Source organism: Pseudorasbora parva, chromosome 10, assembly GCF_024679245.1.
Source record: "Pseudorasbora parva isolate DD20220531a chromosome 10, ASM2467924v1, whole genome shotgun sequence".
In the NCBI taxonomy this organism is placed as follows: Eukaryota; Metazoa; Chordata; class Actinopteri; order Cypriniformes; family Gobionidae; genus Pseudorasbora; species Pseudorasbora parva.
The window spans coordinates 7512456-7536789 of NC_090181.1; the positions used below are offsets into that span (position 1 = coordinate 7512456).

Below are 24334 nucleotides of genomic sequence, written 5' to 3' on the forward strand. Positions count from 1 at the left end.
AAAATAGCCTATTACTTATTAGTTATGATGTTTTTGAATGTAAAAACCACACAAACGTCATTAGTTGACCTCAGACAACAGTTTAAAAATAAATAAAAAGCCAGTTCATGACACCTTTTAAAGCTACACTGTGTAACTTTTTTAGTTTATTCTTAGCTAAAAACACATAGTTCTTTCAAAAAATATGTGCTCATTAATGTATATTTACTTCTTTCGAGTAATAAAGTATTCTGGTAAGTTTATAATATGCCATTGAAAATACATACGGGTGAGGGGTTCGAATGCCGGTCGCCATGTTGCCCCTGCATCTTGAAAGTACAGCAGCCAAAGAGGGACATACCCGTAAATTCAAGCTTTGCCTTCTGCGTTTTAACACTCGACGGCACAGTGTCGAATGTGAAGAGGGGGATTGCCATGTTAATCTAGGACTAAATCGGCCACCAATCAACTCTTCATCCTATTAAAAACTGCTAAGCTTTGAAATAATAGTGTAAAAGTATTGTATTTAGCCAGATTTTATAGTGTAAGCCTATGCAAGTGTGAATGAGAAGCGTTTTTCTGTGCAAATAATCCCCCCCCCCCCCCAAAAAAAAAAAATTGTTTAAACAATTTTCCTATCATGTACTACTAAATAATGTGACTGCTGATTGAAACTGCACTCTATCATGTGATTATTAACGGTGGGTTTTTGATTGATGGAAAGGAAGGAAACCCCACTGTGGTAATAAGCAGCACAGTAGTATACAGCACTGTCTTCAGATCTTCTCAGCTGGATAAGATGAAGTGTGGAGTGTGTTTTACCATGACCGCTCACATTAAAATGCTTCTCAAATGGTTTCTCAACAGTTATTTGCTGAAAATATACATAGCCGATGAGTTTCAGCTCAGTGTCTGTCTGTGTACGCTGGTACCATAGTAAAGTGTCATAGTTAGTTATTTGATGGTGGCAGGTAATTTCAGCCGGTCTTTCAGGACTCCAAAAAATTTCGGAAGGCTTTTGATCAACTTTACTAGAAAACACAAAACCTGTGAAGACAAATGCTAATTCAGTGTAAAATCAACAAATATATATATAAAGATAACAGTAAAGTACAGTAGGATATGAATGTAAAGGAACAAACATCTTAAAGCATTACCTATGACACAAATCACGGTGGTTAAAGAAACAAGAGATCCTGTCATGTTGACCTTGTTTTGAGGATGTGTGTCAAAGACCAGATATGAGTGCATATTCAAGGGAGGAGGAGATTCCAAACGTGACACTTATAAGTGGATTATTTTGCTGCACCTCTGACAAAGAATAGTTTATTGAAGGTTAGTGACTATAAAGAGTAGTTAACGTAAATGTATTAAATTGTTTCTCCAAATTAGTTTGAAGTTTGAATTTGCTCCATATTTAGTGGCATTCTGTCTATAATAATATTAAAATGCATAATGTAGTATAATTTAGTGATTTGTCCACCACTGAACTTCAGAATTTCAGTACCTTTACATGACAATGATGTACTAAAAACAGAAAGGTTTTGCTTTCGTGTTTTTCCGGTACAGATGATCAAAACAATCCCCATTCACACAGATCTGTGTAAACAACAACAAAAAACTGCTGTATTATTTATTCCAGGCCAGTAGATGGCGATGTCACACTGTAAAGAAAAACTATGCAGCTATAGACTGAACGTAAAATTCAAAAGGAAAGTTGGTCACTTTAAATGCTGGTTTGACAGATTTTTGCCAAGAAATGTACAATTGGAAAAGACTGTAAACTTTATGTAATTTGAAAACATAAAACATTTAAAGAGATATTTAAAGTGTGAAGGCTATGTAAGTGTTGCTATGTGGTTGTTTTGGTGTTCTGAGTGGTTACTATGAAGTTACTAAGGTGCTTTGCGTGGTTACTAGGGCATTGCTAAGGTGTTGCTAAGGGGTTCTGACTTGCTGCTAGGTTATTGCTTATTGTGCTTGCTAAGTCAGGGCTCCAGACTAACATTTTGCGTTGGTTGAACTGGTTAACTTTAATTTTTTTATTTAGGTGCACCCAAATTTCCCTCGGTTTGCATCACCTTTAACGCCACAGTTTCAAGGTCACCTTTTTATTATACTCCATATACATTCATTTATATTATGTAAATGACAACATATGCATTTACATAGGGATTAAAACAATGGTTTGAACACTGTTTTAAAACTACAGTTTTAACAAAGTTTCATAAATTAATTAAAAAAAAAATATAATGTTAGGGGCTAACAGTATATGACCAAAGACCAGTAGTGAAAAATGAAGACCAAGAGTCAGGAGTGTAATTAATTAATTAAAAGAAAAAAATACTGAAGATAGTTTGCAGTTTCATCATCAGAAGCCAGCTTCAAGTCTCACAAGGAGTTCACCCCTGAATTAGGCCCGTATTGACCTTCCAGGTTTGGAACAGGTGCCAGCTTGTCCAAAACAATAAGTTAATCTATATCGTAGGATATCCATTGGACACTGATCTGTAGTACAGAATATTGCGCACATACAAAGATACAAAGTTTCTCCAAGGTTGGAGCTGATTAAGCTCCAGTTCTAACTAGAATGCTCCCTAAAACACACTGATTATATGTGCGTTCTCTCAGTGAGAGATACAGACAATAGTACAGGCAATATTCATCTCGATTCTTTAGTGTTTTAGCAGGGTATCCGCGGGGCCTTGAAAAGTCTTAAAAGGTAATAAATCAATTTTGGGAAAATTAAGACCCTTATAAAGTATTAAAAAGTCTTATCACGGCTTTATAAAGTCTTAAATTTTGAAAGTATTTTGTTCAAGCTTTGTCAAAAGAGTTTGACTCCAAAAAGTATTTATGAATATATTTATTTTCATCCCCATAAGTATTAAAAAACAATGGGGCGCTCAGTCTGAGATCGGCTCTGAGCGCGCACGCCAGGGATGGACATTAGCACCGCCACCTGCCAAATGCGGCTGATTTTGAGTTGTGGCGGGTAAACTCGCTTCACCTACCGAGCTGTTTCACCTCTTTGTAAACTTTGAGAGAAGATCTGACGCTGTGCATCATCCGAGAGCGCACGCTCGTCTCACAGCACGCAAATATTGAGTTCTCTTTCAAGTCTTGCACTTAAACAGACAAACTCACACAAGAAGTATGTCAACATGTCGATCTTGATGAGTATCCTAGCAGACATAGTCTGAATATGCCTTAAGAGGACTGTATAGTATGCACAGTCGAGAAAGACGAGCATATCCCTGCCTCAGGTCTTAAAGGCGCAGTAGCCTTTACTGCTGCCTGAGTGATGTCCTTATATTTAGTTTGACATTAAACAATGCTCTTGATTGAATAGCTTTTGCAAGTTCAATAAGGATTAATCTTTCATTTAAACAGTTAAATATGCAGTTATTTTACATTTGATTACTTTATTCAATTTCTGTACCTTTCTGCAGGCCAGTAGTCCTGTGCATTATTATTTAATGTACACATGAGTGAGGTCGAGTTAAACATTCTAGTTTGAATTTTAAATTTTATTTTTCGGTTTTCGGCTTTGGTTTCTTCTTTTTTTGTTTCGGCCAAGAATTTTGATTTCGGTGCATCCCTACTGACAATGTTCTGCTCAGTATGTTGTCAACACGCTTCAAAGATGCCAAAACGAATAGTTTTATTCTTGGGACTAAAAACCATAAAACTGGAAGCCATAAAAGACCACAAATCATCGTGAAAATGTCAGTATTTCATTGAGACTTGAGATTAAATAAACTGTTGTAGAGCTGTTGTAAAAGTATTGTAGAGCTTGTAGTATTAATTTGTTAAAAACAAAAAAGTGGCTGGTAAAAACATTGAGTGGTAGACTTTGAAAAAAGTTAATTTCCATCCCTGGCGAGCGCTGTCTAAGGGTGACGTCATGTATTTTGCGAAATGCGCAGTTAGGTAATGTTGTCGCCCTCCATATGTTGTAAAATAGATAAGCAATATAAACGATACAAAATTGGCCTACGATAGAGATTTTAAGTCTACATTCGACTACAACTGTTTATTAAATGTTTGTTGCCGATTAGAACTTGAAGTGCGATGAGGTCTTAAAATATTTTGAGAAGGTCTTTAAAAAGTCTTAAAAAGGTATTGAAATTAACTTCAGGATCCCTGCATATACCCTGTTTAGTAAAAGAAAAATTCAAATTCAAAATTATTGAAATTAAAAAAATTAAATGAAAGACTATTAAGTAATCATAACAAGAAAGAATCATTATAATCATATTGGAGGATAAATATTGATTAAGGCTTTGATTATTAATTTAATTTGGATAAATACAGTATATTGAAGTGGAAGTGGATTTCAGGAAATGTTGCAGTCTCTTCAAAGGAAGATTACAAAAGGCGAACGCCAATTGATTAGACACACGGACATGATGACACTCTTATTTTGGTGGTTTGCTTGACAATGTCAGAGCATAGGACTCTTACTTTAATGGTAGACTTTTTTTTTTTATTTGCCTAAAACATATGGAGCTAATCCTGTTTTGAACATCCGTTTCTTGATTCTCGAGTCGAGCCGCCTGAGCTGACACTAACAGGGGGTTGTCATGACAATGACATTGTTTAGGGCGGCACAAGTTAACGTTCATCCTCCCTCTCTCTCACACACACACACACACACCTTCAGTGAAATGGACTCACAAACCATTTAAGCGTCTCCTTTGATACTTATGTCTGAGGTGGGTCAGACCCGGCCTATTTTAAATCTGCTTTTATGCGGCATTGCATCTTTACACAGAATTGAGCTGCTTCAGATCAGCCTTAACAAGACTGTAAAGATGCCTTATGGTTCTATTTCTTTTCATTGTTCGTTGTCTTTCTTGCATTTATTTTGCTGATGCTGATTGTTGTAACTTATTATCTGGTGCTTAGGTCGCAATTTCAAATACACACAGCACGGAGCAGTGTAGGCTTACCAGGATATCTGGACCACAGCCAATCAGAGGCAAAGACTTGCCCCATCTCTGTCTCTGGTTTAGACCACTATATGATCCAACCTGTGAGTTCCTTCAAAGAGAACAAATGCTTCGGATAGGCAGCGGATGCAAGGACGTTAGGTGCCCTGCTGTGACCTAGGAAAATTTTTAGTTGCACACTTACAAATTTTGAGCGCATGTGCTAAAAAAAATAAAAAAATAACTAGCTTCCAGCTGTCAGTGGTAATCTAATCTTTGTTCAAATCAACTCTCACACCGCTGACCACTGGAAAGTATACAGTTATTTTAGTTTATAAAGTTTTAAATATGGATATTTTTCTTACACAAACGCACCGCTTTGCTTCAGAAGGGCTTTAGTAACCTCCGGGAGCCGTGTTGAGGAGTTATATGATGGATTGATGCACTTTTAATATAGACTTAAAAAACGACAACCATTCACTGCCATTATAAATATTTGAAGAGCCAGGACTTTTTAAATATAACTCAGATTTTATTCATCTGAAAGAAGAATGTCATATACACCTAGGATGGCTTGAGGGTGAGTAAATAAATTATGGGCTAATTTTCATTTTTGTGACTAACTAACTCTTTAACAAAGCATTGTGGAATTCCAGGGAAGGAACAAGTTGATGCTGCGGCTAATGAAGCTTCATCTTCAGAGCTCTCCTATTATTAACATTTATATCTGCTAGCTGAATAGGATCAGTGTATAACAAACAAACCTTTCCAAATCAAACCTGTGGTTGGTGTAAAACGGTGTCCATTTTTAGAATCGCTGGGATCCTTATACCGACACGCTGTCAAATAAGTCACACCAGACTAAGGCCGGAGACGCACTGCAAGCATGGTGTGAGCGTGGCATTTCTGTTGCGTGTCATTCGCGAGGCGGCTGCCTGGCGTTTTCTCTGTCTTTGCACACCAGAAGCGTGTCTGACGCGGCGCTGCTGCTGCTATTAATGTACAGGGAAGCCCTATACTTCATGTGAAATCTAAATATATTGCCTATTGATACAGCAAAGACAAAGTCGGCAGTAGCCTATTGACCATACATGGCGAAATAGGCCAAAGAATATTTCGTTCTGTAGGCTATTGACAGGTTTAATATTTCAAAATCGATAATTATGTTGTTTTTTATTATTACAATTAGGCCCATATCTGCATTTATGTTAACCTACAGACCAAATGTCTTTTATGTATTTGTGTCAAAATGGCATATAAACATCTTTTCCTATTCTATTTTGCCCTGGAAACGATTCCAACACGCTCACGTGTCGCGTGAAAAATAGGCGTCTCTTCTATTTGAAGCATGCACACGTTTTCTGCGCGGGTCGGGTCGGGCGTGCGTGAGCCGCGCGTGTCACGCAGGCAGTGTGCAAGCTCTAACTAGTTAACATGGGAGCCAAAATAAAAACGGACACGCGACACAGCCTGCACAGCCGGCCTAACTCATATCTTTTTCTGAATATCCTCCTTTATGCCCCTCGTGCAAGAATCCATCATCACTGAAGCATATTTTTATGGTCTGTGATAGTTTGAACTCGTCAAATTCGTTACTTTTTGGTTGATTCTTATGAAAAGATTTTAAATAAAGACCAGATCTAGTTTTAGAATTGTTATCCAAGTTAAAATTAAAAACCTATTTTAATCGTTCTTCTTTTAAAACTATTCCTCACCATAAATATAGCTGAGGTAGCTGGCATGGCCTTAAACCATAAACAAACCAAACACTAAGCACAATCATATGTTGTCAGATATGTAGTGATCAGCAAATGAATGCAGTCTGTGCAGGTGTTCTAAAACGAGAGGAAGGTAATTGTTATGAGGGCTGAACTCTTACAGCACTGTGTGATACTGGCAGCGCAGTAATACATGGCAGTTACTTTGGCTTGTCCGCGACATTGTATATGAAGCGAAGCAGCTTTTTCACCATCACCTGATACATTAAAGTGATCTGTATATGGATCCTCAGTATTTGCAGTTTTATAGTACATATAAGCCAAAAGTTTCAGTTCTGTGTCCCCGGCAGAGAGCTGATACCATAAAATGGTGTCGTAGCTTTTGATGGAATGTTTGCATGTTAGTTCAACCAGACTGTCAGGTGGACACAACACTGCAGCTGGAGACTGATCGACGTCTTCACACACAGCGGGGACTGTACAAAGAGACAAAAAGATTCAAATTCAATTCATGTATTTGTAAATTCTCAAATTAAAATCTGCAAATAAAAACTGAGATCTAAATAAACATGTTACCTGTTAGCAAAAGCAGTGTCACAATTTGGATGGAGAGGCAAGGCATCATGTTGAGTTCTCAACTGCACTGAGCTGCATTGGGCTCATTTCATGAAGAAGGGAAATTACATCACAAACCACCACAGTGACCACAACACAAGCGGATGACATTTTTCTCATTTTTTTCACACTTTATATTAGGTGTTGCTAAGTACAATGCACTTCCATAAGTATTGAATTGTTAATATACCATAATAATTGTTAGATACAAATGTACTTATTGTAGTAACTTTTACTACATTATGATGTAACCACCTAAATTAATTACAATGTAATTGCATACAGGTATTTTAAAAACACAAGTGCATTGTATCAAATGATTAATTGACATGTGCATTACACTTAATGTTCTCTCTGCTGATATTCCTTAAAGGGTTACTTCAGCGATTAGCATATGGCTTTGTATCAGTAGAAACCCTGGAGTATATTCAAATGATTGTGCTTTCCCCCCTCATATCCCCCTGAGACAAGAGATTTATGCATTTTATTTCTGGAAAAATTCCTCCTATGATGGAAATTGACGATATTTGCATCATAGGAGGAATGTTTGGAATAAGGCTAAAGACTACAGCCAGCAGAGGGAGCCATTTCCGCATGTTTTGAACTCGCGCATGGGAGATGGAGATCACACGCAGCTCGCAGGGAGAGCTCAGCAGGCAGCTGCAGGCACTCATTTAAACAGAGCTATGGTGAGCAATGTAAGTGTTTTAACTTCTCAAATTAATTTCTATGAAAGTTAAGCTTGCAAAGGCATGAACTGAAAAGCGCCAGACTGAACTCGCGTTGTGAATGTAACTGTTATGCCGCGAGTGTAGTCGCGATTACCTCAGCTCTCATCACGAGCTCATTAGCTCATTTCTCTCACTCCTGCTGTTAGTGCTCAGTGCTGTGAGACTCGCGCGGTGACTCACTCATTATATTTAACAGACACGTTCAGTTTTTAATTGTAGTGTCTTCAACTCAGTCACAGTAATCCAGTAGGTGGCTTTAGGAATGGCCTAACAGGGCAGCAAAGCATTCTGGGTATTGTAGTCTTTCATCCCCATGAGACAAAAATACATTTTCTGTCTTTTCTCAGTCTAGAAGGCACCAAATTCAAAAATAACTTCACATTTCTACTACATTGATGACCCAGTTTAAATACAGATTCATCTTCCCAGCGCTGAAGTACCTCTTTAATGTGTTCAATGATGTTTTCTAGAACTTGCTAATGTGTCTTCATGCAGGTGTACCATGATGCAGTGAAGATAAGAGAACAGTTTTTGTCATGGAAGAGAGAACTTTTGTGGCACTGTGCATATGAAGCTGCACAGAAATACTCCGCACTGTCCTGATCTGGTCTTGCTTTGAGAAACTTTAAAGTAACTTCCTCTTCTCCGTTCCCAGTTAAAAAAAAATGATCCTTGTACGATTCCTCAAATTCTTTTATGTTACTATATCGTGCATAACCGATGAGTTTCAGGCTAGAATCTCCAAATGACCTCCGATACCACAATATTGTGTCATAGTTAGTAATTTTATGTTTGCAGGTCAGCTCTACAGTGTCTTTGGGTTGACACAGCACATGTGAAGGAGACTGATGCACCTTCTCACAAATCAGGCAACCTGAGAAGACAATAAAATACTGTTAGGTATAAATATTCTTTGTAGCCTTCGTGTAATATTCTGCAATTGTATTTAGGTTTCACTAAAATCAAGATACCTGTAAACCAGCTCAGGAAGAAGATGATTTTAAATACAAATCTAATCATGTTGGATGATTTAGTTCATGCCATGAAACGCTACTGAGGTTTTACAGTAAAGCAGCTGAACTAGACACAGGAAGTGATGTCATTGTGAAATGGGCTGGAGGTTTTTTGTTTTGCTTTTCAAAAGAAAATTCTTCAATAAGTTCTAAGGCATGAATCCAGATCAACTAGCTTTGCTAAGATTAAACTTTTTGGTTAGGAAATTTTGTTTTTATTTGAGAGTGAATTACTCTTCTTCTGAGACATTTAACTGACATGATTGAATCCAGAAAAACCTTAATTCTTAATATACAAATCAACATAGTTAAATTTATTGCAAAATATTGTAGTTTGTGTTTCTTAGACATGCTAATTATGGTTCAGCGTGTTGTTGCTGTTCATACTTTATTGATACAAAAATAAAAATTGTCATTAATTACTTATCCTCATGTTGTTCCAAATCCGTAAGACTTCTGCTGAAGCTCAAGTATGCGCCGTAACAGGAATGAACCTCATTGGTTCTTGCCAAAGCTCAAATGTGCTTTGTAACGTGAGAATGAACCTAATGGGTTCTTGGAACACGAGTTGATGAATGGTTTTATGTGAATTAAAGGCTAAGAATCTGTTCATCATATAAAGTGATTGTGTCTCTTCAGACTTTTTTTACTACTCCTCGATTTAGATTAGTTTTATGATCCCTTTTTGAAGTATCAAAGTGGTGTATTTGTGTTGCTGTCAATGGAGGGACAGAAAAGTCTCAGATTTTATCAAAAAGATCTTCATTTGTTTTGAAGATAAACAAAGTCTTACGGGTTTGGAAGAACATGAGTGTGTAGTTAATGACATCGTTTCTGGGTGAACTATTTCTTTAAGGAACCCTTTTGTTGAATTCTGTTTGCTTTCCAAAATAATCCGTTTGAATGGAGCTGTCAGGTACCTCTCTCATGGAAACCTGCTCAAGTGCTTGAACTGTTGAGATGCGCAAAGGCTTTTTGTAGGGCTTATGGGGGGCCTACAGCACTGTGTGCACTTGCTGCACAGAAATACACCGCACTTTCATTCAGCGTGAGCCTTGAGATCGTCAGGTTCACAGAACTCTTGCCATCTCCCTTCAGCTCATATTTTGTATCTGCTGCATTCTCCAGATTGTGGGTTGAATGAAAGGAATATCCAATGATGTGCATGTTTTGGCCACGCTGGTAGTACCACAGTATGGTGTTGTAGCTGGAGATTTTGTGGGAACAGGAGAGAGTGCAGGACTCTCCAGAACTCACAATGACTGCAGCAGGAATTTGATCAACACTGCTGAACGAATGGACTGCTAAACGGATGACAATAATAGGGCAATATTACTGCCTTGTAGAAAAATACATCAACAAATTATGTTTCAAGAGTACACAGACAGTTTAAATGTACTTACCAAAATGCCAACAAAGCAAATATAAGAAAAACACTGGAGTTCTGATCATTCTGTTCGTTGATCACAGGCTAATTATCAGTTATCAAAACAGCATTAAAAAAAACATATGTATCGAAAAATACTTTGGCCTGTGTTATCAAAACAGCATGTCTCCTTTTTATCTGTCTAACTCCATTTGTTCCAAGTTCATCAGTCGTTCATCAACTCCCTCTTTCTCAGGCCTGATGTTCGTCCTCCACCCTTTTGAGTGGATGTGTTGCAAAATAGCGCCTCCTGTTGAAAAGATGACATAACATTGTGTTCAAAATGCATTTGAATGTTTGTTCAGTGCTTCAGTTTGTTTGCAGGGTTATAGAGTTTGGGTAGTTATGTCATCCTTTATTTTTTGTCCTTTTTTATCCTTGACTGTCAACTGATCACTTGATGTCAAAAGCAAAGTTTCAGAAAATGAATGCTATAAAAACAGGAAGTGTGAAATGAATACCACAGGAGCAGGTGTGGATTAAGACAGAACTTTTTTTAATATATTCATAGAATCAAAGAGATGTTTTTGTAATGAACAGCAGGGATCTGAAACACTGTGTAATACGCAGCACAAAAATACACTGCGCTGTCATTAGAAGAGAGACTTTTAATGGTCAAAGATCCATCGCTATTTCCATTCCCAGACATTTCTATTTTGTCTGTGAAACCGGTTTCTTTGTTCGGTGTTGTTAAGAATAAATATCCCATCTGTGTGAACCCTTGGTCCTGGTTTTGTCTGTAAAAGTTGATTTGATTGTAATTGGACACACTGTGCTGACACCGGATCTTTGCTGAGTCTCCTGGTACCTGAATGACATCAGATGGAGACTGGTCGACATTGGAACTATAAGTAAAGCCTGTAAAAAACAAACAAAAAAACATGTATTTTTGGTCACATAAAAGAAGAAAGAAAAATTGTATTATAAAGTATTTTACTACATGGATCTGGTTAACAATACAACCTTACCAGAGAGATTGATTAGTGTAACAGTAATTATGCTGAAAACTCTCATGTTGATACTTATTTAGTGGAGAGATCGATCTGAACAGTAATGAGTGTTAGATACTCTGACACTAGTCTGGTGTTGCCTATAGCAGCTCTATCGCAGCTTTCATTGGCCAGTGACTGCCCAAGAGGCCATTTGACTGACATGTAAAGCAACCAATCACAATTTGTTTTGTTCAGTGTAATGGCAGAAACATGTCGCTATCCTTAAAGTAAGGGTGAAACACTGAGTTTCAGTCAATCTCATGTACCTATAGAGTAGTATTGCATCCTTCATATCTCCAAAAAGTCTTTAGTTTTATTATATTTATAAAAGAAAGATGCGCTGTACAGAGTCTTTCTGAAAACGAGCAGCTGGAGGCGAATTGTGTGGAGGCGGAGCTAAAGAATCACGAGCGTGCGCAGCTATTGCGTTGAGAGCGCCCAGTATAAAAGCTGTGACATCCTCAAATGTGGAAAAGAAAAGGCTCTTGAAGCCAATACGGAAGAAATTTTAAACTGCAGTTCCTCAGGCTCCAGAAGGGAGCAGAATCTCATTGAGCCCCATGTTAAAATTCCCAACTGTACAGCAGGAAAAAACACATGTTTACAGCCTGGTGAAAATTGTGGTTTTGGTCTATACGGGTAATTTTGTCCTTCATGGCAACCGTGAGGGGGGTGAATTTTTTAGTAACTCATTCGTTTACATTATATAAAGCCTTGAAGTTCTGCATAATTAAGGGTGTGGTCACTTTGAGTGACAGGTGGATAGCCATTTATTGCCGTCTATAGTCATTGTCACCTATGCCCCGCCCACATCCCGCCCCTTTGCCCATTTTCTGCTTTTCCAGGCGTTTGTTATCCATGGCAATGGCCAGCTAGTCTTTACTTTACGCTTCAGAGCGGCTTATCGGAATCCTTTGGGTGACGTCACAGACACTATGTCCATATTTTTTTAAAGTCTATGGTTTACACTCATGGTTTATGAGGCCATGATCAGGTTTATGGACTATTCTATGTGACTAAATGTTAGCAGCAGCAAGCGGAATGGTTTTGTACGTCAGACTAGTGTTTACATAGAACAACAATGGAATAGTAGCGCATTTGAATGAAGTGTGCTGTGTGTGTATGGCTCCTCGGTTTAATATGTTTGGGGTTTTACAATAAACCAACACACCTACTGTGGTCAGCTAAACAAATGTATGTAAACACACACCATACTTCGCATGCTCCATTAATAAATTATAAACGCGCGTGTTGTTTACTGATGTGTACTTACACAACAATAGCTAACAGAGTAGTTTTACTCACCGCCTGCTTGCAATGCACGACCGTAAACCTTTATCTTTGGGACCACTCCATCAAAAACACACTTCTTTGGTGACGTTGATTTCATGAAGTCCTGTGACTGCAGCAGCAAGCCTTGCTATATGCCGGGCAAAGCACATTTATGGGCACGCATTTGCTCTCTCGTTCTAGTCGCATGCCCGCACTTGTGGGAGAAGAGCCTGTATAAGGAAATTCCACCCCATTCGTCATACAGACCCATACTCGAAAAAAAACTTTACGAAACTTCTGAGAAACCGGAAGGAGTATTTTTGACACTCCATCAAACGTCCAACTTATTTGTGTCCAAGTTTAGGATGGGAATTCAAGCATTTAAGTGTTAAAAGCTTAGTATGCATGAAACAGCATTTCACAGACTTTCATATTGTAGTACTGAACATTTGTCAGGGTAGAACAACAAAAAATGCATACAATGTATATTTAAATGCTGAAGGTTTGGTAAAAGGTAACCCCTTCCTGTTTTAATGTGGACTGCATAAGAAAAAAAACAACAACAAAAAAAGAAGAGGTAAAATAGTTTTATTTACTCAACCCCTGAAATATACTGTATAAAACCTGATAAAAGTTTTGGTTTGTGGTGGTAACAGATGGTTTTTGTAGGGTGATTAAATGATCTCTAACGCTGTGCTTCACTGGCAGCACAATAATACATAACAGAAGTCCCAGATACATTCAGCTTGAATTCAAGAGTTGAGTATTTTGCTCCATCTCCTTTAGTCTTGAACTGATTTGTGTATTGACTTTCAATGGTTGGGTTTGTGTAACGCACATATCCAATGAGATTTAGTGCAGTATTGCCCTTCAGCTGCTCATACCATAATATCATGTAATAGCTTGGTATTGTGTGAGAGCAGTTGAGTGTAACAGTTTCATGAGTTTTAACCAGCAGGTCTTTCTGTGTTTGATTAACTTTGTCACTCAGTGATTCCCCTGTTTGAGAGAGAAGGAAAAGCACATTAAAAACGATGCAGAAGACTAGAGCCATGTGAAAATACATAAAGAAATGATTCTGTACCTGAGATCAAGAATGGCAGTGCTGTGAAATAAATCAAACACACTGTAAATGTCATGTTAATGCTCTCAGAATGAAGCGCAGAATAAAATACACATTAGAAACTCTCTGTGCTCTCTGAGAAACATAACGCCTGTCCCACTTCCTTTGATCAATACGTCTTTATATCAGGTTGAGAGGAGACTCCTGCTGGTCTTCATAGTAAATGCACCAGTGAGGAACATGCAGCTAAAACTTCAATAAAATATCTAAATATTTAATTATTATTAGGGTTAAGAACTGAAAATACAGGTCCTTCTCAAAAAATTAGCATATTGTGATAAAGTTCATTATTTTCCATAATGTAATGGAAAAAAAAACTTTCATATATTTTAGATTCATTGCACACCAACTGAAATAAATCAGGTCTTTTATTGTTTTAATACTGATGATTTTGGCATACAGCTCATGAAAACCCAAAATCTAAAAAAAATTAGCATATCGTGAAAAGGTTCTCTAAACGAGCTATTAACCTAATCATCTGAATCAACTAATTAACTCTAAACACCTGCAAAAGATTCCTGAGGCTTTTAAAAACTCCCAGCCTGGTTCATTATTCAAAACCTCAATCATGGGTAAGACTGCCGACCTGACTGCTGTCCAGAAGGCCATCATTGACACCCTCAAGCCAGAGGGGAAGACACAGAAAGAAATTTCTGAACGAATAGGCTGTTGCCAGAGTGCTGTATCAAGGCACCTCAGTGGGAAGTCTGTGGGAAGGAAAAAGTGTGGCAAAAAACACTGCACAACGAGAAGAGGTGACCGGACCCTGAGGAAGATTGTGGAGAAGGACCGATTCCAGACCTTGGGGGACCTGCGGAAGCAGTGGACTGAGCATGTTTTTCAGCACGACCTGGCACCTGCTCACAGTGCCAAAACCACTGGTAAATGGTTTACTGACCATGGTATTACTGTGCTCAATTGGCCTTCCAACTCACCTGACCTGAAGCCCATAGAGAATCTGTGGGATATTGTGAACAGAAAGTTGAGAGACGCAAGACCCAACACTCTGGATGAGCTTAAGGCCGCTATCGAAGCATCCTGGGCCTCCATAACACCTCAGCAGTGCCACAGGCTGATCGCCTCCATGCCACGCTGCATTGAAGCAGTCATTTCTGCAAAAGGATTCCCGAAAAAGTATTGAGTGCAGAACTGAACATAATTATTTAAAGGTTGACTTTTTTTGTATTAAAAACACTTTTCTTTTATTGGTCGGATGAAATATGCTAATGTTTTGAGATATTGAGAAGAATTTTGGGTTTTCATGAGCTGTATGCCAAAATCATCAGTATTAAAACAATAAAAGACCTGAAATATTTCAGTTGGAGTGCAATGAATCTAAAATATATAAAAATTTAACTTTCATCATTACATTATGGAAAATAATGAACTCTTATCACACATGCTAATTTTTTGAGAAGGACCTGTATTTGCTCTTATTGAACACAAATGCAGTGTCTATAATGCAACGTGTTCTGTATTGTAATCATATACAGTGAGATCACTGCATGCTTGATAAAAGTTAGTACTCAATAAACCTAGATTCAGACAATATTTATAAATATATAATTACAAAAAGTCTGTCAGAACCCTCTCACTGCACGCAATAGCTGATTAATATCTTCATAACGTCAGAGTCTGAAATGAAAACCGACAGAGCAGGTGTGATTTATTAAACTTTTTTTTGTTACGTTTTATCTTTTAACCACTGAATGAAAGATTCTGTTTTTGTAATGAACAGCAGGGATCTGAAACACTGTGTAAGACGCAGCACAAAAATACACTGCGCTGTCATTAGACGAGAGACTTTTAATGGTCAAAGATCCATCGCTATTTCCATTCCCAGACATTTCTATTTTGTCTGTGAAATCGGTTTCTTTGGTTGGCATTGTTGCATATAAATATCCCATCAGTGTGAACCCTTGGTCCTGGTTTTGTCTGTACCAGTTGATTTGATTGTAACTGGTCACACTGTGTCGACACTGTAATCTTGCCGTTTCTTCTGGTTTCTTTATCACATCAGATGGAGACTGGTCGACATTGGAACTATAAGTAAATCCTGTATAAAAATAAATACATTTTTTTTTTAAATCACATAAAAGAAGAAAGTAAAGTATGTTATTATAAAGTATTTTACTACATGGATCTGGTTAACAGTACAACCTTACCAGAGAGATTGATTAGTGTAACAGTAATTATGCTGAAAACTCTCATGTTGATATTTATTTAGTGGAGAGATCGATCTGAACAGTCATGAGTGTTAGATACTCTGACACTAGTCTCATAAGTCAGACCTTAACACTGCTGGCAGAAGGTCTGGACTCCACAGCAGTTTTCATTGGCCAAGGACCACCCAGTGGCCGTCTGACTGACATGTAAAGCAACCAATCACTGTTCGTTTTGTTCAGTGCCATGTTTAGGGGGTAGGAAAATGTAAAGTCGATGTCCCTAAAATAACAGACTAACATGTAAAACTCTGCCGTAAGCTTCACATACTTATCATATTTTGAAAATCCAGCATTTATTATTCTGTTAAGCAAGCATTGTCACGGTTGTAAATATGACTTTTTTCCTTGAGGGGGTTTGGCATCTTGCAATGGTTTTGTTACTACTGCACCATTAAACGTGACACACACACACACACACACACACACACACGTGTCCCGGAACTCCTGTAGAATTCAACCAACCGAATGATGATTGAAACTCCTGAAGTGTTTCCATTTTGTGTGCCTTATGCATCAGACGTTCAGCCATTGTCCATGGGCATGACGCCTGAGGCTGAGACTGCTGACACTGTTTAAGTGCATGGCTGTGTCCAAAATCACACTCTCTTGAGTAGGGACTTATTTTAAATAAGTAATTACTTTGTGACTGCTTAAAAAGTAATTTTTTACTGTGAATGTAACCCGGAAACTACATTCACTAGGTTGTTGTTATTATGTGACCTACCAGCATCAGTTACGTCCCTTTACCTCCATTCATAAATCCTCTCCTGTGGCCTCATGGTATAGTAATGTGTCGACTGAATGCACATTTCAGAGTCCCACTGGAAGTAGTAGGCCATCCGGGTACTTTTTGCTACTCTGTTATAAGTACTGTGAATTCAAACATACTTTTTTGAATGTAGCCCGTGACTACAGAATGAAGTATAACTTCATAGCACCCTATAAAATCCAAGCCTGTCCTACTTCCTTCGATTAAAGGGGTACTTCAGCGCTGGGAAGATGAATCTGTATTTAAACTGGGTCATAAATGTACAGGTCCTTCTAAAAAAAATAGCATATTGTGATAAAGTTCATTATTTTCCATAATGTAATGATAAAAATTAAACTTTCATATATTTTAGATTCATTGCACACCAACTGAAAAATTTTAGGTCTTTTATTGTTTTAATACTGATGATTTTGGCATACAGCTCATGAAAACCCAAAATTCTTATCAATATCTCAAAAAATGAAAATGAAAAATGAAAGACAACAATTCCCAGAATCCTTCGCTGCCCTATGAGGCCACTCCCAAAGCCACCTACTGGATTACTGGATCACTTTCCCACCGCGTTCATCTTCATAAAATTAGTTAAGTTAACTCTTTCCCCGCCAGCGTTTAAAAAAAAAAGTTGCCAGCCACCGCCAGGGTTTTTGACAATTTTCACTAAAATTTAATAGCCCATAGAATATTTTGTTAAATGAATATCTGAGCATGCAATATATCAAAATAAAGAGCTGACCCTCTTCTTTTAAACAAAAAAATAGTTTTATTCTAGCTTCATGCATTCCTTTTTTATCAACACTTGAATATGGGTAGGTTTCATAAAAAAAGCAAAATTTTGCACAAAAAGCTGAGAAAATCAAATTTTTGTGAAAGACTGTTTCCAGATCAGATTCAGAGCGATGATCAAACACAGATGGAGTAGATCGAGTCCATCAACACCCCTAATGCTTACACAGTCCTGTAGCTCATCCTGGGTCCACATTTCAGTCAGTAACATTAGGCAGTTTTGATTCATATGCTGTTTAATGAGGATGATCACGTTATTTTTAATCAATCAATCAATCAATCAATCAATCAATCAACTTTATTTATATAGCGCTTTTACAATCACGATTGTGTCAAAGCAGCTTCACAGTGTCAAACAGGGTAATATTGCGACAAAATTAGATTTGGCTGTACAGCCGTACTGGAGAAAACAGTGATGTTATCAGCTTATTTTAATTTATCATATAGCGACAATGTTGGCAGATCAGTATTATAGTTTATAGAATTAAATAAGACCTAATTCATATATTTTATTTGTATAATAAGTTGAATAACTTTAATCATATTTTTAGTGTCCCCAACTGAGCAAGCCAAGCCAAAGGCGACAGTGGCAAGGAACCAAAACTCCATCGGGGCATGATGGAGAAAAATAAACCTTGGGAGAAACCAGACTCAGTCGGGGTGCCAGTTCTCCTCTGGCCTATTAACACACCGTGTAAGATTATTATTCTGGCAACCTTACAGGTCGGAAATCATAATAGATCGGATTATTCAAAATTTTCAGGGTATCACGGAAGAGACAGATTTATTTAGGATGGGGCGTCAATTACACAAGAGTATGAATACATGAAAGATCGGAATTATTGCGCCGAAGACGGGTTTTGAGCATGTCGTGCCAGTGAGGCAAATTCGGAGGAGACACCATTTGACACGGCTCAGCAGACACTCCAGGATGCGTTGGTCATGTCCAGGCAGGTCCACCATCCGATCCGGACAGGGCCCAGATCCGGGATAAACCTCGGGATAAACAGAGAGACTAACATTAGCGTCACTCTTTTTATGATGTAACGAGTACATCAGGTGTTATGGGAAGTGTTCCCGGTTCCGGCTGACCTAGTTAATGCAGCCTAACAATCAGTCAATTGAATTGAATAATGAAAGTTAAAAATGTTCTATGTGTATGCCATAGTAAAGAGATGTGTTTTTAGTCTAGATTTAAACTGACAGAGTGTGTCTGCTTCCCGAACAATGCTAGGAAGACTATTCCACAATTTAGGAGCTAAATAGGAAAATGATCGACCGCCTGCAGTTGATTTAGATATTCTAGGTATTATCAACTGGCCAGAGTTTTGAGACCGCAATCGACGTGATGGGGTATAATGCGTTAAGAGCTCGCTTAAGTACCGGGGAGCTAAACTATTTAGTGCTTTGTAAGTAATAAGCAAGATTTTAAAATGTATGCAATGTTTAATAGGGAGCCAGTGCAGTGTTGACAGAACTGGACTAATATGATCATACTTCCTGGTTCTAGTAAGAACTCTAGCTGCTGCATTTTGGACTAGCTGGAGTTTGTTTATTAAGTGAGCAGGGCAACCACCCAGTAGAGCATTACAATAATCTAGCCTTGAGCTCATGAACGCATGTACTAACTGTTCAGCATTTTGCATTGAAAGCATGTGCCGTAATTTAGATATATTTTTAAGATGATAGAATGCGGTTTTACAGATGCTAGAAACGTGGCTTTCAAATGAAAGATTGGTATCAAAGAGCACACCCAGGTTCCTCACTGACGACGAGGGCTTGACAGAGCAGTCATCAAGTGTTAGACAGTATTCTCGGTTACTACTTGTGGAGCTTTTCTGTCCAATAATTAAAAATTCAGTTTTATCTGAATTAAGTTGCAGAAAATTACTATTCATCCAATTTTTTATATCAGCTATGCATTCTGTTAATCTTGTGAATTGGTAGGTTTCATCCGGGCGTGAGGAAATATAGAGCTGAGTATCGTCAGCATAACAATGAAAACTAACGCCATGTTTCCTAATGATATCTCCCAGTGGTAGCATATACAGGGTGAAAAGCAACGGTCCTAACACTGAGCCTTGCGGTACCCCATACTGAACTTGTGATCGGTGTGACATCTCTTCATTTACTGCTACAAACTGATAACGGTCAGATAAGTACGATTTAAACCATGCCAAAGCAGTTCCACTAACGCCAACATAATTTTCGATTCTATTCAGAAGAATATTGTGATCGATAGTATCAAATGCAGCGCTAAGATCGAGTAACACTAATAGAGAGATACAACCACGATCAGATGATAAGAGTAAATCATTTGTAACTCTAATTAGAGCAGTCTCAGTGCTATGATACGGTCTAAATCCTGACTGGAAATCCTCACATATACCCTTTCTTTCTAAAAAAGAACATAATTGTGAAGACACGGCCTTTTCTAGTATTTTTGATAGAAACGGTAGATTCGAGATTGGCCTGTAATTGACTAATTCTTTAGGATCAAGTTGTGTTTTTTTAATAAGTGGTTTAATTATAGCCAACTTAAAAGTTTTCGGTACATATCCTAATGTCAAAGATGAATTAATGATATTAAGCAGAGGATCTATGACCTCTGGAAGTATCTCTTTTAATAGCCTAGTCGGTATAGGGTCAAGCATACATGTTGTTGATTTTGATGATTTTACAAGTTTAGCCAGTTCTTCTCCTCCTATAGCAGTGAATGAGTGTAATTTTTCCTCAGTGACCCTGCAGTGCTCTGTCTGAAGTGATACTGTAATAGACGGCTGCATGGTTATAATTTTATTCCTAATATTATCAATCTTACTAGTAAAGAAGTTCATAAAGTCATTACTGCTGTGTTGTTTACAAACATCAGAAGCTGAAGCTTTATTTTTTGATAATTTAGCCACTGTATCGAATAAATACTTAGGGTTGTGTTTGTTTTCTTCTAAAAGAGATGAGAAATAAGCAGATCTAGCAGTTTTTATGGCCTTTCTGTATGCAATCATGCTCTCTTTCCACAAATTGCGAAAAACCTCTAGTTTTGTTTTCTTCCAGCTGCGCTCCATTTTTCTGGCTGCTGTTTTAAGGGCCCGAGTGTGCTCGTTGTACCACGGCGTTGGATTATTTGTTTTAATCTTCTTTAAGCGCCGGGGAGCAACTATGTCTAAAGTGCTAGTAAGGAGAGAGTCAATAGTTTCGGTTGCAGCATCAAGTTCATCTTGGCTATCTGTAATGCTGAGGAGATGGAACTGATGAGGAAGATTATGTACAAAGCAATCTTTAGTCGCAGCGGTTATCGTCCTGCCATATTTGAAGCGAGGGGATGGCTTTGCAGCCTTAGGTAAATTAAGTATACATGATATTAGGTAATGATCTGAGATGTCATCGCTCTGCTGCAGAATTTTAACAGTATCAACATTTATTCCATGTGACATTATTAGATCTAAAGTATGATTAAGGCGATGAGTGGGTCCTGATACGTGTTGTCTAACTCCAATAGAGTTTAGAATGTCTCTAAATGCCAATCCCAATGCGTCTTTTTCATTGTCTTCGTGGATATTAAAATCCCCAACAATTAGTACTTTATCTACAGCTAATACTAACTCCGATACAAAACCAGCAAATTCTTTGATAAAGTCTGTATTGTGCCCAGTAGCCAACACAAATGTCAGAAGGGATTTATCATTTACACTACACAGTGTTACATAAAGCACCAAAACTTCAAAGGAATTATATTTGAAACTAGACTTCTGAGTAATACTGAAAATATTATTATAAATTACAGCCACACCTCCCCCTTTACCTTTCAGACGTGGCTCATGTTTGTAACAATAATCTCGGGGGGTGCACTCATTTAAAGTAATGTAATCATCAGGTTTTAGCCAGGTTTCTGTCAAACACAGCACATCTAAGTTATGATCTATAATCATATCATTGACAACAAGCGTTTTTGGCGAAAGGGATCAAATATTCAGCAACCCAAGCTTTATCAATTGTTCATCCGTATTATATCTGTTGTTTATTTGTTGGACATCAATTAAATTTTTACTGTTGAATGGTTTTGATGGTTTTTTGTATTTACTAATTCGGGGAAAAGACACAGTCTCTATGTGATAATATCTAGGTGAAAGAGTCTCTATGTGCTGGGATTTAGCTGACTTTGGTGACGTGAGACAGCTAGCAGACGGTTGGTTTAGCCAGTTTGTCTGCTTCCTGACCTGGGCCCCAGTGAGTCAAGGTTTAGCTCTAAGACTATGTGCCAAATTACTAGAGAGAAGAGCAGCACCAGCCCAGGAGGGATGAATGCCGTCCATCTTCAACAGGTCAGGTCTGCCCCAAAAACTTTTCCAATTGTCTATGAACCCTATGTTATTTTGCAGACACCACTTAGACAACCAGCCATTGAGTGATGATAATCTGCTAACTATTTCATCACTCCTTTCGCGGGGAGAGGACCAGAGAAATATACGCCTTTTGACATCGTACTTGCGAGTTTACACACCTCTTTAATGTTAATTTTGGTGATCTCCGACTGGCGAAGTCGAACATCATTAGTGCCAACGTGAATAATAATCTTAGAGAATTTACGATTAGCTTTAGCCAGCACTTTTAAATTTGCTTTGATGTCAGGCGCTCTGGCTACCGGTAAACATGTGACTATGGTGGCTGGTGTCTCTATTTTCACATTCCGTGTAATAGAATCGCCAATAACTAGGGCACTTTCAACAGGATCCTCAGTGGGTGCTTCACTGAGTGGGGAGAACCTGTTTGATGTTCTAATCGGAACGGAAGAGTGGTTTTTTGATCCGCGACTATGCTTTCTCATCGTCACCCAGCCCTGCTGCGCGGGCTCAGCCGGAACCAAACAATGAGTGTTCACTAAGCTAGTCGCATCCAAAGCAGTATCTAAAGCTGTTACATTCTCACTACTCTCACATAAAGCTTGGATGCGTGTCTCTAAATCTGAAATCTTCTCCGTCAGCCTGATTAATTCCTTACATTTATCACATGTGAAGCCCTGTTCGCCAACGGAGATAGATATGCTAAACATGTAGCATGCAGTGCAAGTGACAATGACAGGAGAAGAAGACATGGCTTACCGTATTTGTTGATGAATCCAAAACTTACCACAGTTGTCTGATGGAGTCTTTTTAATAATCCAACTCACCACAGTTGTCTATAGAACTCAGAAAACAGGAGACCTGGATGCTGGGATGGAAAGCTACCAGGCTAGCGAAAAGCTAACGTGTGGTAGTGATTTAGATTAAAAGCTAGTAATGTCAAATTTAAATTGATAGGCTATATTAAACACTATATGGTGATGAGTAAGTTATATTTAGCAGTGTAAATTACAAAGAAAATATATCAAATAGAGATTCAAACACAGCTATACAGAGCTACAAACACTGTGGTGGCAGCAGCAGCAGGCAGACAGACAGGAGCAATCGATCAGGAACAATCAATCAGCCAGGTTTACATGCAATAATGTTAGGATTGGATGTGTGAATTAAAATGGCTTTAATGCTTAATTTGTCAAAAGCAATATCCAACAGTGATTACCTGTATCACAGGAGCATTCTGTCACTCGTTTTTATGTACCATAATTTTGTTTAGTTTAGGTTAGTTTATTTTAGTTTTAATGTGGTTGCATATAACTAAAACAATTTTAATCACCCCTGAAATATACTGTACAATAGTCAATAGTTTAATGGAAGGCCCTGATAAAAGTTTTGTTTTGTGGTGGTAACAGATGGTTTTTGTAGGGTGATTAAATGATCTCTAACGCTGTGCTTCACTGACAGCACAATAATACATAACAGAAGTCCCAGATACATTCAGCTTGAATTCAAGAGTTGAGTATTTTGCTCCATCTCCTGCAGTCTTGAACTGATTTGTGTATTGACTTTCAATGGTTGGATTTGTGTAATATACATATCCAATGAGATTTAGTGCAGTATTGCCCTTCAGCTGCTCATACCATAATATCATGTAATAGCTTGGTATTGTGTGAGAGCAGCTGAGTGTAACGGTTTCATGAGTTTTAACCAGCAGGTCTTTCTGTGTTTGGTTAACTTTGTCACTCAGTGATTCCCCTGTTTGAGAGAGAAGGAAAAGCACATTAAAAACGATGCAGAAGACTAGAGCCATGTGAAAATACATCAAGAAATGATTCTGTACCTGAGATCAAGAATGGCAGTGCTGTGAAATAAATCAAACACACTGTAAATGTCATGTTAATGCTCTCAGAGTGAAGCGCAGAATAAAATACACATTAGAAACTCTCTCAGTGACATAGAAACTCTCTCTGAGAAACATAACGCCTGTCCCACTTCCTTTGATCAATACGTCTTTATATCAGGTTGAGAGGAGACTCCTGCTGGTCTTCATAGTAAATGCACCAGTGAGGAACATGCAGCTAAATTAAATACTTAGATATTTTATTGAAGTTTATTATTAGGGTTAAGGATTGATAATATTTGCTCTTATTGCACACAAATGCAGTGTCTATAATGCAATGTGTTCTGTATTGTAATCATATACAGTGAGATCACTCCATGCTTGACAAGTTAGTACTCAGCAAACCGGGATTCAGACAATATTTAAATATATATTATAAAAAGTGTCAGAACCCTCTCACTGCACACAATAGTTTTGATGTTTTTATAACGGCATCTGACATGAAAACCACTGAAGCAGGTGTGATTGTGCATATAATAAACTTTTTTTAACCTTTATCTATCCTTCCTAAGCAGAA

At 38.0% G+C, this 24334-nt stretch overlaps 1 long non-coding RNA gene across 2 annotated transcripts in view; it reads left to right on the forward strand.

Annotated features, from left to right (window-relative positions):
- The window catches only part of LOC137090962 (uncharacterized), a 162311-nt gene that overhangs the window by 68545 nt on the left and 69432 nt on the right, over positions 1–24334 (forward strand). The gene's annotated exons all lie outside the window — the stretch shown is intronic.